This window comes from Lissotriton vulgaris, chromosome 3_2 (genome assembly GCF_964263255.1).
Source record: "Lissotriton vulgaris chromosome 3_2, aLisVul1.2, whole genome shotgun sequence".
Lineage (NCBI taxonomy): Eukaryota > Metazoa > Chordata > Amphibia > Caudata > Salamandridae > Lissotriton > Lissotriton vulgaris.
In genome coordinates, this window is record NC_141690.1 from 4,703,432 (window position 1) to 4,717,935 (window position 14,504).

Genomic DNA, 14,504 nt, shown 5'->3' on the forward strand with positions numbered 1-14,504 from the left:
GAACGTAGGAAACATAGTTTTTCCTTATGATCTTTAAAACCCGCAGTATTCCAAGAAATAAACTTCAAATCTCTGTTAAAAATTAGAAAGCGGTTTAGGGCAGGAAGAAGATTTACTAGAGAGAACTCCCGGTAACCAACTCCATTTAGAATTATCATCCTTCAAAGTTTGTTTAAGAGGAGGGGGATTTTTATAAAGAACTTGCCTTTCATTTTTAGACACACATATTTTTAAGTCCTCAGATCTAACAGAAGACCAATCTGAAAGCATCAAATTAATATTAGAGGTAGATGACAAATTGGAGGGTAAACTTTCACTTCGTTTTTCTACGAAATATGGAGTACCATCAATCCCTCTGATTTGTAGTTCCTCAGCCCACTGTAAAATATGATTTAGCACCACTTTAGACTGAAATTTCACCCTTGCTGTTCTCCCTACTGTAGTGTTAAGAAGAAGTACCACATCCAGGTCCGAAGTTTGAATTAATTTTAAGCCTTCAATCTCTTGAAAACAGATGAGTAAGGCTGATCTATTTAGAATTAGATCAGTATCAAATAAAGGCGAAAAATCTAGAAAAAAAGTATCTACATTTGTTTTATCCCTAGTAGGCACCAGGGGAATAGGTGCAATTGTTGATGAATCTTGAAAGGGTCTTGCCAAAGGATTAAGAGAGGGAGGGAGAGGATTAGCAGGGAATGATAAAACATTAGGGAGAGAGGGGTTAGAGGAACTTATAAGACCAGATCCAATGGTCACTAAATCTACTTTAGGAGAAACAATCATATCTTCCTGTGTAGCAAAGGACTGCCCAGTCTGGGCAGAATTTTCTAGTATCGGTTCCAAATTTTTTTCAAACAGGAGTTTCCTCTGTCTTTTTTTAGAAAATCTTCGGATGGGTTTTCTCTTTTTTATTCTATTCTTTTTTTGTTTTAACGAGACTATCTTTTCAACATTACCTGGAGAAGCTATAAGGGCCTCATCCTCTTTTTTTGTCTGTCGCGAGAATATAGGAAAAAGAGAGGGAGTTTCCAAATTTTGAATAACAGGGGAGACAGGTACCACGTCTATCTCGTCATTGTGAGTAACTATACAATTAGCTCCGGCTGAAACCGCCTTGATAACCTTAGGGTCAGCTGATATGACTACTGGTTTATTTATTTTCTGATCTTCAGGATATGACAGCGTTTGAACTGGGTCTAATGTTACTTTTCCATTCGGGGATCCCTTATTAGGGATCTCCAAGGAATTAGCGGGCATTGAAAGGCATTCAAGAACTGACCCGCTCTTATTATGTAAGAGTACTCTTAGGATTTGGGTTACAGTATCAAGGATGCAATCCGAACCTCCAACAAATTTTTCAAGTAAACTCAGAATAGAAGATATTAAAGATTCCAAAGGAGACCAGGAATTGGAGATTAGCTTCCCGTTAGTACTTGGAGGGCTCACAGGCATATTGTTCAGATTGGGGCCAGAACAAGAAGTAAAATTTAACTGAGCTAGAGAAAAATCTAATTTGTTTGAGGGGGTACTACTAAGAGGACAAGGACTCAAAATTGTTATAGCTTTAGTAGTATTAGAATTAACCCTGACATTATCCTGAGGAAGTCTCAACAAACCTTTATGAGCTATCAAGTCAATATCTGGTAGTGTAAAATCACCCTGTGGAATAGCAGAATTAGTAGGCAAAACTGAAGAAATAATAGGATTCTCTATGGATTTAGGTGCTACCAAATGAGAAGATTGGGGGGGGGGGTGGCATTGTCAGATTTTCTAACATTACATCCCAAGGCCTCATGAGGAAGCTCCATTTTCCGTTGCGAATCAGTGGACACCAAAGGGAAACCCCCCACTGTTTCGGGAGAGGAAGATGCAAACTGAAGCTGGACAGGAACCGTGCCCAGAATAGAGTTATCCTTGTTAGTGATGTTAACTAGCTCAGGAACATTATCCTCTAAAGCTTCTGTGAGGGGATGGGTCTCTGCAGCCTTATCCTTCCCTTTCTCCCATAAATTAAAAAGCTGACATTGGCCTTTCAGTTGCATTGAGGAAGTGATTTTATTACGTAAAGGGTTCGATTTAGTTTTAGAACCAGATCTCCCCACTAAGACGCGACCAGAACGGAGTTTTTTTGCCGTCATGTGTAAGCTAGGGAAATTACTATAGGATTTACAAAGCAAAATGACACAATACAAGACCTATCAGGACATATACGCCGTATGAGCAAAAATGAAAAGAAGTAAACAATATTAATTATAACAAAATTCAAAGGGACGGGGGCCCAGCCCAGCCTAATTCGGCCTCTGACGGCCTCAGACGGTCCCGCCCTTGTCCCGGTCTTCTCCCGGCGCCCTCCCGCGCGCTCCCGCGTTGCGGAGGAACACTCCGTATTTTGTGGCTGAGAGGTAACAAGGGGGCGTGGCCAACAGGGAGAGCGTCACCAGGTGGTTCCAGTTAGGTGAGGAGCAGGGACTCTTGGGAAGTGGAGTCCTGCTATAGGCGCGCTCGCAGCCCTGTTTTTTCAAGTGCCCTCCAAGTGTTTTGTCCAGTTCTGCACACCCTTTTCTCCAGCAGCACCACACCGCGCAGCGGCTTAAGGTGCAGGCAGCGGCAAGACAGTACAAGAGACGCCAACCAAGATCAACAGCGTCAGAGTTCCAAGGTCAGCAGCAGCAAAAGAGAAGCAATCCAACGGTGGTTTGAGTCCAGAGGCTTTGAACTGGAGATAGGGGGCGTGGCCAACAGGGAGAGCGTCACCAGGTGGTTCCAGTTAGGTGAGGAGCAGGGACTCTTGGGAAGTGGAGTCCTGCTATAGGTGCGCTCGCAGCCCTGTTTTTTCAAGTTCCCTCCAAGTGTTTTGTCCAGTTCTGCACACCCTTTTCTCCAGCAGCACCACACCGCGCAGCGGGACCCGCGAAGCGGGTCCGGCAAGGAGCAGCGGCTTAAGGGGCAGGCAGCGGCAAGACAGTACAAGAGACGCCAACCAAGATCAACAGCATCAGAGTTCCAAGGTCAGCAGCAGCAAAAGAGAAGCAATCCAACGGTGGTTTGAGTCCAGAGGCTTTGAACTGGAGATAGGGGGCGTGGCCATCAGGGAGAGCGTCACCAGGTGGTTCCAGTTAGGTGAGGAGCAGGGACTCTTGGGAAGTGGAGTCCTGCTATAGGCGCGCTCGCAGCCCTGTTTTTTCAAGTGCCCTCCAAGTGTTTTGTCCAGTTCTTTACACCCTTTTCTCCAGCAGCACTACACCGCGCAGCGGGACCCGCGAAGCGGGTCCGGCAAGGAGCAGCGGCTTAAGGTGCAGGCAGCGGCAAGACAGTACAAGTGACGCCAACCAAGATCAACAGCGTCAGAGTTCCAAGGTCAGCAGCAGCAAAAGAGAAGCAATCCAACGGTGGTTTGAGTCCAGAGGCTTTGAACTGGAGATAGGGGGCGTGGCCAACAGGGAGAGCGTCACCAGGTGGTTCCAGTTAGGTGAGGAGCAGGGACTCTTGGGAAGTGGAGTCCTGCTATAGGCGCGCTCGCAGCCCTGTTTTTTCAAGTGCCCTCCAAGTGTTTTGTCCAGTTCTGCACACCCTTTTCTCCAGCAGCACCACCCCGCGCAGCGGGACCCGCGAAGCGGGTCCGGCAAGGAGCAGCGGCTTAAGGTGCAGGCAGCGGCAAGACAGTACAAGAGACGCCAACCAAGATCAACAGCGTCAGAGTTCCAAGGTCAGCAGCAGCAAAAGAGAAGCAATCCCTGATGCCAGTTGTGTACCTTTGAGATGGGAGTATGTGCTGCTAAGCTGAATCTCCATGCAGTTACATTTTCAAATCACTTGGCTGAAAAGCAACACGCTAATCCAGTGCAGGCGGAAAGCATCAAAGCTTCTCAACTTAGCCACAATGTGGGATCATTACCAAATGTTCAATTTTGCTTGCCTCCTCTTCTACCATATTTACATATATAGGTGAGTGGTTGACATATGAGGTAAGGATGTCTGCTGTACAAGACACCATCTGTTGTCAGCTAAATACTACCATGATGTTGGAATTAGGGCATGCAAACAGAGGAAACTCAAAGGATGGACATAAGAAATCTGTGTTCGTTCAGTCAGAAATTAGTTTTGTGACTTCTTGGGTAGGGAAGCACAAATGGCCCACATTATGTACCTGACTATTTCACATCTCACACATGAACACATTTTGACTTGTCAACAGACAACTTTACACTCATAAAACCTGTTGGTCGTGCTGGTGACGGTGTAATTAGTGTAATGCGGAGGAGTCCGGGTCATTTATCCCCTTCCTTGAAATATCAGTAACTTTCTCATACAAGTTTGTCTGTTGATGTGTCATCTTATTGATGTCAGTGCTGCATAGAGGTAACAACTGGCAACGCTGCATGTGAGCAGGGGCCCACATGTAAAGTCCACGAGGGAAACATGCCGCACATTGACCTGGATTATCCAGTCAATGGTTATTGAGAATGACATTTTAGCTCATAGCTACCATCTGTTGTACCGAAATATGGACATGTATGTCTCATCACAGCTGCTGACAGGATGACACCAGTGCAGCGTACAACAACCCGGGGAATACAGAAACATCCTGGCTGCAGCAGTGAACCCCTCTCGTACCTGTCTATCAGGTAATTCTGGCATAAAGTGTGTCACTAGCTTATTTTACTAAGCCATGACAGAGATCAAGATCCCCTTCTGTATGGAATCAGCAGTTGTTGTTTACAAAGTGATATACATATTATGAGTGTCACATGTGCCTGTTTGTCAATTAGTAATGCAGATCATTGAGAATGTTGTCACTTCCCTCTCCAGCTGCTGGATCAGGGACAGCTATGTCAACAACATTAATGAGCAGACAGGTTCAGCAGTTGAGATCAGGGAGGATCATGAAGGGGCCAAAAGTTGTGCCTGGAGCTGGTAAGTTGGCTTGTATAATGTACATCTCCGTTTAACACCTCAGTGCTATGGTGTGAGCTGTCATTTGTGGTGGTACATTAACCAGGTTACATGATCCTCATCTGTTGATGCAAAGTACAGTTAATCCAACCCTTGTGTTGCACCACATGTAATACCAGGTCAATCACTAACACTGTTGTAATCTCTGTGTTCCAGGGCATGAAGAGGATGAGGATGACTGACCTACAACCAGTGCGGGCCGACGGGAAATCAGAGGGGAAAATAAACTGATCCTCTAGGTAGTAATGTCAGCAGAAAGTACTGTGCAAGAGGAGGAAGAAGTAACTGAGGTCAAAGACTTGGAAGAGGATGTCGACTATATGTCCATCCACTTCAGGGATGACTATTCAGATGCCATCAACAGCAAATGTACCACATTGCCAAAATCATCCATGGCATCACATCCTCCACCCAGCAACGTTTGTCAGCCTCCTCCAAAACAAACAATTGCCGGTCCCCAGCATAGGGCGAACCAGCCACGGCTCTCACGCCGCCCAACACAGACTTCACTCCCTCACACTCCTCACGTCCAGGACCTGCATGGTGGTTCCCCTACACGCTCTTCCCTATGCAGTGTACCCCCGGCATCTTCTCCACCATCTGGGGGAAGTACTAACCCCGTTGTGGGGCAGGTATCCCCAGGGCACCATTCTCCTGCCAACAGGCTTCCACCTGCCAACCCCCCCTGCTGTTGGACCTGCTGGTCCCATCTATGGCAGACACCTGCAGAGAGGGCCTGCACCTGGCTATGGTGGCCAGTGGGAGCAGGACTTCTTCCAACAGCAGACAGATGTGAGGCAGGATATTTGGCTGACTTGATCACATGCTATGCCCCCACAAGGCAACTTAGATCCTGTGGGACGGGCTTGCTACTTGTTCTCAAGGTCATGAGGGCTAAGATGGGTGGCCGGTCGTTTCGTCTTCTGGCTCCTCAGAACTGGAATAAACTTCCTCTGAGCCTCCGGCTAGAGGTCTCAGAGGCTAGGTTCAGGAAAGACCTGAAAACACATCTTTTTCAGCGCCTGTAGGGTCTTTTGATTTGTCCAGGTTCTTCTGTAGTCAGGATCTTCTGCAGTCAGCTCCTCATCATAGCGGGGGGACACACCAGTGGGTGTAACCAGGCACTTTATAAATGTTCATATTATTATTATTATTATTTAAAGGGGCTACCCTGTCAGACATGTCTGAGTCCCTGCAGGACATGGTCCAATTCCCTCAGGTGGTGGACAGACTGAGCCATGTTTTGGATAGGATGGATAGAACTTGGCAGGACATGTCCAGGAATATGAGAGACATGATATCCATCCAAAGGGTGGAGAGTACAAGACACCTGCCTTGGCCATGAAGATGACAGAGGGCATGCTGAAAGTGATCCAAAGTCTTCCTTCACGGTCAACGCAGGGAGGAGAGCCATCATTTCTGCCTGCAGGAGAGCACATCCACACACCTGTACCACCAACTGCCCAGGACCACAGCAAAGGTACACATCCACACCGGCGCCCTGAACAGGCACTCCCACCACCTGCACAACCACCAGCATCCCCTGTACAGACACTCTCACTACCTGCACAACCACCAGCAACCCCTGTACAGGCACTCCCACCACCTGCACAAGTACCAGCAACCCCTGTACAGGCACTCCCACAGTCTGCACAACCACCACCAAACCCTGTACATGTACTCCCACCAACTGCACAACCAGCCCTTGTCCAGGCACAAACACCAACTGTGCACACGCCATCAGCCCCTGCACATGTAGGTCAGGCACATGGACAACACCCACATACACATAGGCAATAAGCCAGACCTGATCCCTCACAGCGATCATCACCTCCGAAATTGCGATGTCGGAAGAATGATCGCCATTGACAACATCCCAAAAATAAATTGACCACTGTGAATATGTGTACATAAAAAATAAAGATCTTCCCAAGTAACATTATGTGTATCATGTCCTGTATAGCGCTGTAGGTGGCCTGGTGATATGAAGAGGTATGTGTGTGTGTGACACAGTTACAAGTGTAACCCATCATTGTAACAAGCAATAATGTGCAATACAGATGACTCACCAGATACGTGTCCCTCTTCGTTACCAGACATTTACAATGAAGTCAAACAAGTTAAAGTAAGTTGGATTCCTCAAAGACACATGTATGATTATTAGAACAACGTTTGGAAGGGAGAAAGGAAAATAAATGATCTTAATGCAGATGGAGAAGGGAACTTGGATTGGGGAGGGGCAACAAAAATATAACACGGCAGGGAGCGTCAAGGAAACCAGTCTATTTACAAGGGGAAAATACATTTTTGTCCACAAAGATGTATCAGTCAAAAAGTCAAGTGTCCTTCTGGGCATCCTCTACTACCACAATGTCCAAATCCTCCGAGTCTGATGCAGTCACACGGCTGGCCGGTGCAGGAACAGGCACCACATGGATTTGGGACACACAAGGGGTACGGGAGAAACAGTGTGGTGCCAATGGACAGGGGAAGACATTGACGGTGGTATGGGAAGGGAGTTGGGAAACAACAGAGGACATGGCTGTGGCCCGGGAATTGATGCTGGTGGTGAGGATGGCCAGAGCTCCGACAAGCTCCGCTCGCATCATGCATTTCTCCAGACACACCTGTGGCATGATGCGAGCGGACATGTCTGGCTGACCCTCACACTTCCACCTCAAGTCCTCTGGACAATCACAGGAGGAACAACACAGGGAGTGGCCTGGGTGGAAGTGGAGGGATGTGGTGCCTCAGGTCTGGAGCCGATGTTGTAGTCGAGTAGGCAGCTACGATGAGGGGGGCTGGTTGCAGGGGTTGCACCTGGAGTCCCCGATGGAATGGGGGCATCTGGAGGTAGGGAGCGGATGATGGCAGGCCCAGGTTGTGTATTGGCCTGCCCCGAGGACACCTTGACCGAACCCACAGGTCAATAGTCTGGGGAAGAGTAGCTCTCCACCACCCCATGGGCAGAGGTGTAAGCCCCCCCCCCCCCACACTTTAATGCCCACAGCCTCCACCAGGGCTGTAGCACCAGATCTGTGTTCCTTGTCAGTCCAGGTGGGCGCAATCCCCTTGCCTCCAGATATTGAGGATCCCTCCTCATCCTCTACTTCCTCACTAGTCAAAAGAGGTCGTAGCCGCCAGTGCACTGATGGCCTCCCGCTCCGGACCCGGTCCTGCTGTTCGGCCATTTGGCCAGCTGTGCCCGCTGAAATGTAAGCAAAATCATGATGTAGTGGTGGTTTTGTTCAGGACGAGACACATACATAGATGAGCCAAGGTCAGACTTTGTTTTCCTCTGATCACACTATACAGTTGTCAGTGTTTATGTGCTTGCATTACGTGTATGTTCACTGTCATCTCCTGAATTGAGTCTGACATGGACATCTCACGTGAATATTTGTGGCTTACACAACTGTATTAGCCAACCCTCAACTTTGGCATTCTTGTGATCTGTGTGCCCTGTCACTGCTACATGTGCAGGTTCCAAAACCAGTCCACCAAAGGAGAATGGAGAGAGTCTGGATTTAATCGAAATTGGCCAGTGGTGGCAGCTTTTTACATCTGGACAAATGTCATCTGCTGTGTAGCATTGTATAGGACAAGACAAATGCCAAATGTGGGTCAGACATCCACATGGGTCTGGGCTAATTGCTTTGCTACATTGTGAGTCTAGCCTTTTGATGTCCCCTCACAAAATCTGACAATCCTGTGCCACATATTGGCTTTGGTGACTAATGATGTAGTGCAGTTCACCAGTGACCAGTGGTGGGTCGTTGTGACAGCTATCTGTACATGTGAAATGTCATACAAGCCACTCAGGGTAAGACGGGTGCCAGTGGACACATTTTGTAAATTTAGAAACACTTAAGAGAGAGGCAGCGATCTCAAAGTCTGTCTTGTCTCCATGGCACATGATGATCTGTCTTAATTAAAACCCAAACTCAACACATGCAATGCAAGTCACAGCATCCAATTGCCTTTGGCCTGCCATGCACACATTGAACAGTGTCTGTACCATTGCTCATCCAGTGCACACATCGGTTATGATACCCTTGGTTCACTGGTAGTGGTGCTGGTGCTGGCAGAGCAAATAAAAAACAATGCACTAGTGTGGCTCATTTACCCAGTTGTCATGAAGAAACTACAACTTCCAAAATGCACTCTGTCTTTTACAGTCCATATGCCACAGTGTGCCTTTTTATTCTTGATGACTGCTGCATGGACACGGAATAGGTGAATGGGGGCATGGAACACACAATGGTACTGCACTGTCTTCACTCACATCATACTCCCAGATACATTATGCATATGATGCACTTACCAGGTCTCTGCTGCTCATGCTCCTCCAGCTGAGCATGGAGGGTCGGCCTAGCTGTTCGCAGGACCCTCCTGTACAATGGGGAGAGGCGAGAACAATGCACATGGTGCTGGGAAGACTAGCCCACCATCTCCACAGCCTTGTGCCGGGACCAGCGTTTTAGGTACTCCCAGCGCTTGTGGCATGCCCTAGCACTCCTGGTGTGGACTCCCTCTGCACTGCAGCGCTCCCCGATGTTGGCCCATAGCCTGGCCCGGGCTGCATTGCTCTGCTGGTGTTCTGGGTCCCCATATAGCTGAGGATATTTGGACAGCACCCCCTCAACTAAGATGTCTAATTCCCTTTCCCGGTTCGATTTTGGAGATTACGGCCCGAGAACGTAGATTCTTGTTCCGGAGCAGCGAGTCCGCATCTGTGCATTACGGTCCAAAATCGGAAATTACGTTTTTGGGCCGTAACCTCCGAAAGCGACCCGGTACACATTATTTCATACAGGAAATGTTATACAGGAAGTGGGAGACAGGAACTACATCACAGGAAATTGTTGGCAGCCATTTTGATTTCATCCTGATCCATCCACAATCACTAATCAAATCCTCTGAGATCCTGCTGTTCTTTTGTGGAAAAACCTGCAATGACAGTGCAGGTGAGAATCATGAACATGTAATAAAAGGGGGAACAGACCATTTAATGACATTTCTGTACGGACAGGGGGGCGCACACATCATCAAACCCCAGTTTTGTGTTCTCCTACTTTGCACTACGATACATGTAGTCCATAATGAGTACTCATTACAAGAGTTGTGTATTTTTAGTAACATTTATTTTATTTAGGAGTTTTCTATAGCCGAACATGACCCTTGGGTATCAGAGCGCTTCACATTACATGAGGTAGGTTATAGACAAGCCTTGTATAGTATAACGTTCACAGTGGTCTGACCTAGGTACGAATACAGCCATAGAGAGTAACAACAATTCAGGGTTATACAGAAAATGTACTGGTAAAAGATAGATCTTAAGTGTCTGTTTCCTGTGCATTCTACAATTACAATCCTTGGTCATGGATTGTGTAGTCCCGAGCCAGGGGTATCCCCAGTAAAGTTGGGGATGTTCTCTTGTTGTTCTGTCTAGGTTACATCTATGTCTCGGTGCTATTGAAGACTGTCTTGCCTATGGAAGGAACTTACTCATTAGGAAGATCTTAGTTTCCCTCTTAAAGGTTGCTGGGTTTGGAATTTTTCTAATGTTTGGAGGAAGTGAGTTCTAGATTCTGGGGCCTGCTCCTGAGAAAGCTCTATCATATGTTTTCTTCTTCCGGAAGATGGATGGTCTCAGCACCAGTTCCTTGGCACTCCTGGCCAGTCTGTTTCCTCCAGATAATTCAATTTTCGGAGCAAGGTATCTTGGTGTATTGTAGTGGAGCACTTTGTGGGTTATGCATGCCATTTTTATCTGAATTCTGGCTTCGTAAGGTAGCCAGTTTAATGCTTTCAGGTGAGGGGAGATGTGGTCGGATTTCCTTGATCCAGGGATAAGTCTTGCAGCAGCATTGAGGCATGCCTTTAGTGGTGCTGTTGAAATTTTTGGTAGACCTGCTAGAGTTGTACATCCATATTCAATCCTCGAGATAGCTAGTGATTGGACTGCCAGTTTGAGATCCGCCTTAGAGATGAATGGTTTCACTTTTCTAATGTAGTTCAGGTGATAGCGTGCGTTTTTTGCCATTGATTTGATGTGAGCTTTCATGTCTAGGTTCTCATCTAGCGTGATTCCTAGTGATTTCGCTGAGACAACTAGCGAAGGGGTGTAATTTAATGCTGTGATTATTTTGGACCATTCCTTCACTTCTGTGTGGTTCTTTGGTGGTGAGATTAGTAAGAATTCTGTTTTTTGAGCATTTAGTTTCAGATGGATGTTAGTTAGCCATTGTAATGACATTTTTAAGGCCTCATTCATTATCTTGATGTCTTCCAGGGACGCAATCTTTTTTTTTTTCAAATAAATTTTTATTGTTGCTCTGGGCGTATCATCTGAAAATATATGAGGACACGGGCTGGCGTCAACATTCAGCCAGTATCCGTCAGTTCCGCAACTTTTCTTTTGCTCTTCAGGCTTAATCACAGATCAAGAATAACAGTACAGTTTAACCAAGGCTGGTTACAAATGCAAAAAACGAGAAAAACAACCCCTAGAAACAGCTCCTACCATGCCCGCCCACCTCCCCCACCCGAAGCCCGTCTACCCTTTACCGGTAAAGTTACATCCACCGGACGAGAACCGGGTTCCACAGTAAGACCTTTAACAGGACCATTCTCCGTCTCCACCTTTAGGTGTGTACCAAACATCAAGTATGACAAGGTTCCCCTTCAGAGCCCCTGTGAATTCACTCTAGTCCGTGATATTGCCTCCACTTAGTCCACACTCTCCGGAACTTTTTGGGGCAACCCCTGGCTTTATATGTCACTCTCTCAGCCGCCATATAGAGGTCCAGCGCTCTCCTCCATTCCTCCAAGTCTGGCGGTTCGGCCGCTCCCCATCGCCTGGCAATGTCTCTCTTGGCCACCACCAATGCCAGCACCAGGAATATGATCAAGGGGCGGGCCAAGTCGACTTCAGTCGTCAACCCCAACAGAGCTAGTTTTGGATCACGTGGTAGAGAAGTTCCCAGGACCTCATCCAATTCCCCGAATATGTTCTCCCAGTATTCCTGTATGATTTCACAGCCCCAAAGTATGTGGTAGAAATTCCCCTCTGGTTGATGGCACCGAAGGCATGCAGTATCCATGACCTTCCCCATTTTGTACAGTCGCACCCTGTCATAGTAGGCTCTGTGCAACACCTTCAGCTGTATGAGACGGAGTCTAGACTTAATCGCTACCTCGCGAGGGTGCATAAGAACCATCTCCCAGTCCAGGTCTTCCATCTCCCCCGTGTCTGCTTCCCATTTTGTTCTCAAATCCTGTAGGGTACCCAATGTATTGTTGGTCAGTGTTCTGTACGTGAAGGACACCGCACCCCTCCCTATTTGCTCCTGCAGTAACCTACCCTCCAACGGGGCGTACTCAGGGATGTCTGCCAGAATGATGTTCTGCGCCCTCCAGGCGTGCCTTAGCCGTGTGTACCTGTAATACTGAGTGTTATGTAGGCCAAAGTCCCCTTGTAAGGCGTGGAATGTTTTCAGGTCTCCCCTAGCTATCACGTCCCCTATGGTCGAAATGCCGATGTCATCCCACTGCCTAAAGCCTGTCAGTTTGTTAAGTTCACCTAGCCACTTACAGTGCCATAGTGGCGTCTGTCGGGTGGGCCGTTTGTCCCAGCCCATGCGTTTGGTCGCCCTATTCCATGCAGTCAACGTGATTCTAGTAGCCGGTAGAAGGTGATTCCCCCTTGGGGCTCCGTATAGGTAGTGCAGGACGTTTGTGTGAGACCATTTCGTTCTTTCTAGTGCATAAGTAGGGTGATCCAATGCCGCATGCAACCATTCATTTATCGGGGTAAGGTGTTCCGCCCAATAGTATGCCTCTAGGTTGGGAAGGGAGATCCCACCACTGTACTGGTGGCGTTGTAGTGTGGCCAAGGCTATTCTCGGGTGTTTCCCCAGCCATAAGAAAGCTCGCAGGTCCGCGTGGATTTTAGGCAAGGTTGCAGGAGGGAGCGGGTAATATTCATTTTGGAGTGCATAGAGGAATTTTGGCAGCAAAACCATTTTATACAGTGCCGCTCGCCCCAATAGGGTGAGCGGGAGTTGCCTCCACCGGTCCATTTCTAATTTCGCACTAGCCATGATGCGGGTTACATTTTTATTAAGGGAGAGTGTCTCGTCTAGTGTTGTGAATACCCCCAGGTACTGGAATCCCTCTGCGGTGTGAATGAGGAGTTCCGGTAGGCAATCCCTCCGCTCTCGGCCCTGTGGGTCATATAGAATCGATTTATGCCAATTAATAGTATGGCCAGCTCTCGCTCCGAAGTCATCCAACTCTTTGAACAGGACCGGGATCGTGGCATCCGGTTCCGTCACAAACAGCAGGACATCGTCTGCATATAGTGACATTTTTTCCTGGGTAGCCTCCGAGTCACCCCAAGTGAACCCCCTAATACCCTGATTCTGTCGGATCCGGATTGCCAGTATTTCTATCGTCAATGTGAACAGAAGGGGGGACAGTGGGCACCCCTGGCGCGTTCCTCTGTGAATGTGGAATTCGCGTGACAGTCTTCCATTCACCCTCACTCGTGCTTTTGGGGCAGAGTACAGGAGTCTTATCCATTGTAAGAACTTAGGGCCAAAGCCGAGCCTCCGCAGCGTCTCAAACAGGAAGGGCCAGTGAACTGCATCGAAGGCCTTTTCTGCATCTAATGAGAGGAACCAATGGGGCTCGCTCCTCTCTCGGACTTCCTGCGGCCAGTTATGTGTGCTGCGGAGGTTTAATTTGGTTGCTCTGTCCGGCAGGAACCCGGACTGATCCGCATGTACTAAATCAGAGATTACCCTCCGTCGGCGCCTAGCAAGGACAGTAGCCAGAATCTTCGTCTCCATATTGAGGAGAGAGATCGGGCGGTAGGAGGCACATATGTCTCTTGGTTTACCCTCCTTGTGTATAGGGACGATAGTGGCCGTGGCCAGATCCGGTGGCAGGCTCGCCGTTTGGAGTGCTACAACAAAGAGTTTTTTAATATGGCGTTGCAACAGGTCCGCCGTACGTTTGAAGAATTCCGCAGGGAAACCGTTGGGTCCCGGCGTCTTCCCCGGCTTCAGGGACGCTATTGCGTCTGTGATTTCCTCCAGTGTAATCTCTGCTTCCAGGTCCGCGGCGTCCTCCAGGGACAGCGTCGGGACCTCCATGTCGCCCAGATAGTGGCTGGCTTCAACCTCGTCCCCCAAGTCTCTAGCTCTGTAAAAGTCTTCATAATACGTAGCAAAGGCCTCTGCTATAGTCTCATCCGTACAGGCCGACCGGATCCCCGGCACTTCAATCCTATCTACCCATCGTGCCGCCCTTTCTCTCTTGCTCAGCCACGCCAGAAGTTTACCAGATTTATCACCTACGTCGTATAGGCGGTGAAGTGTCGCCAGTGCCTGCGTGCGCGCCTCCCCAGTGACAAGTTCTCTATAGTGTCTTTGTGTGTCTAGCAATTTCCTAAGTATTTTTTCTTCCTTCCCATGGTGATACTCTGCTTCGAGGGCTAAGATCGAGACCTCCTCCGTCGTAACCGTCTGTAGTAACTCCCTCCT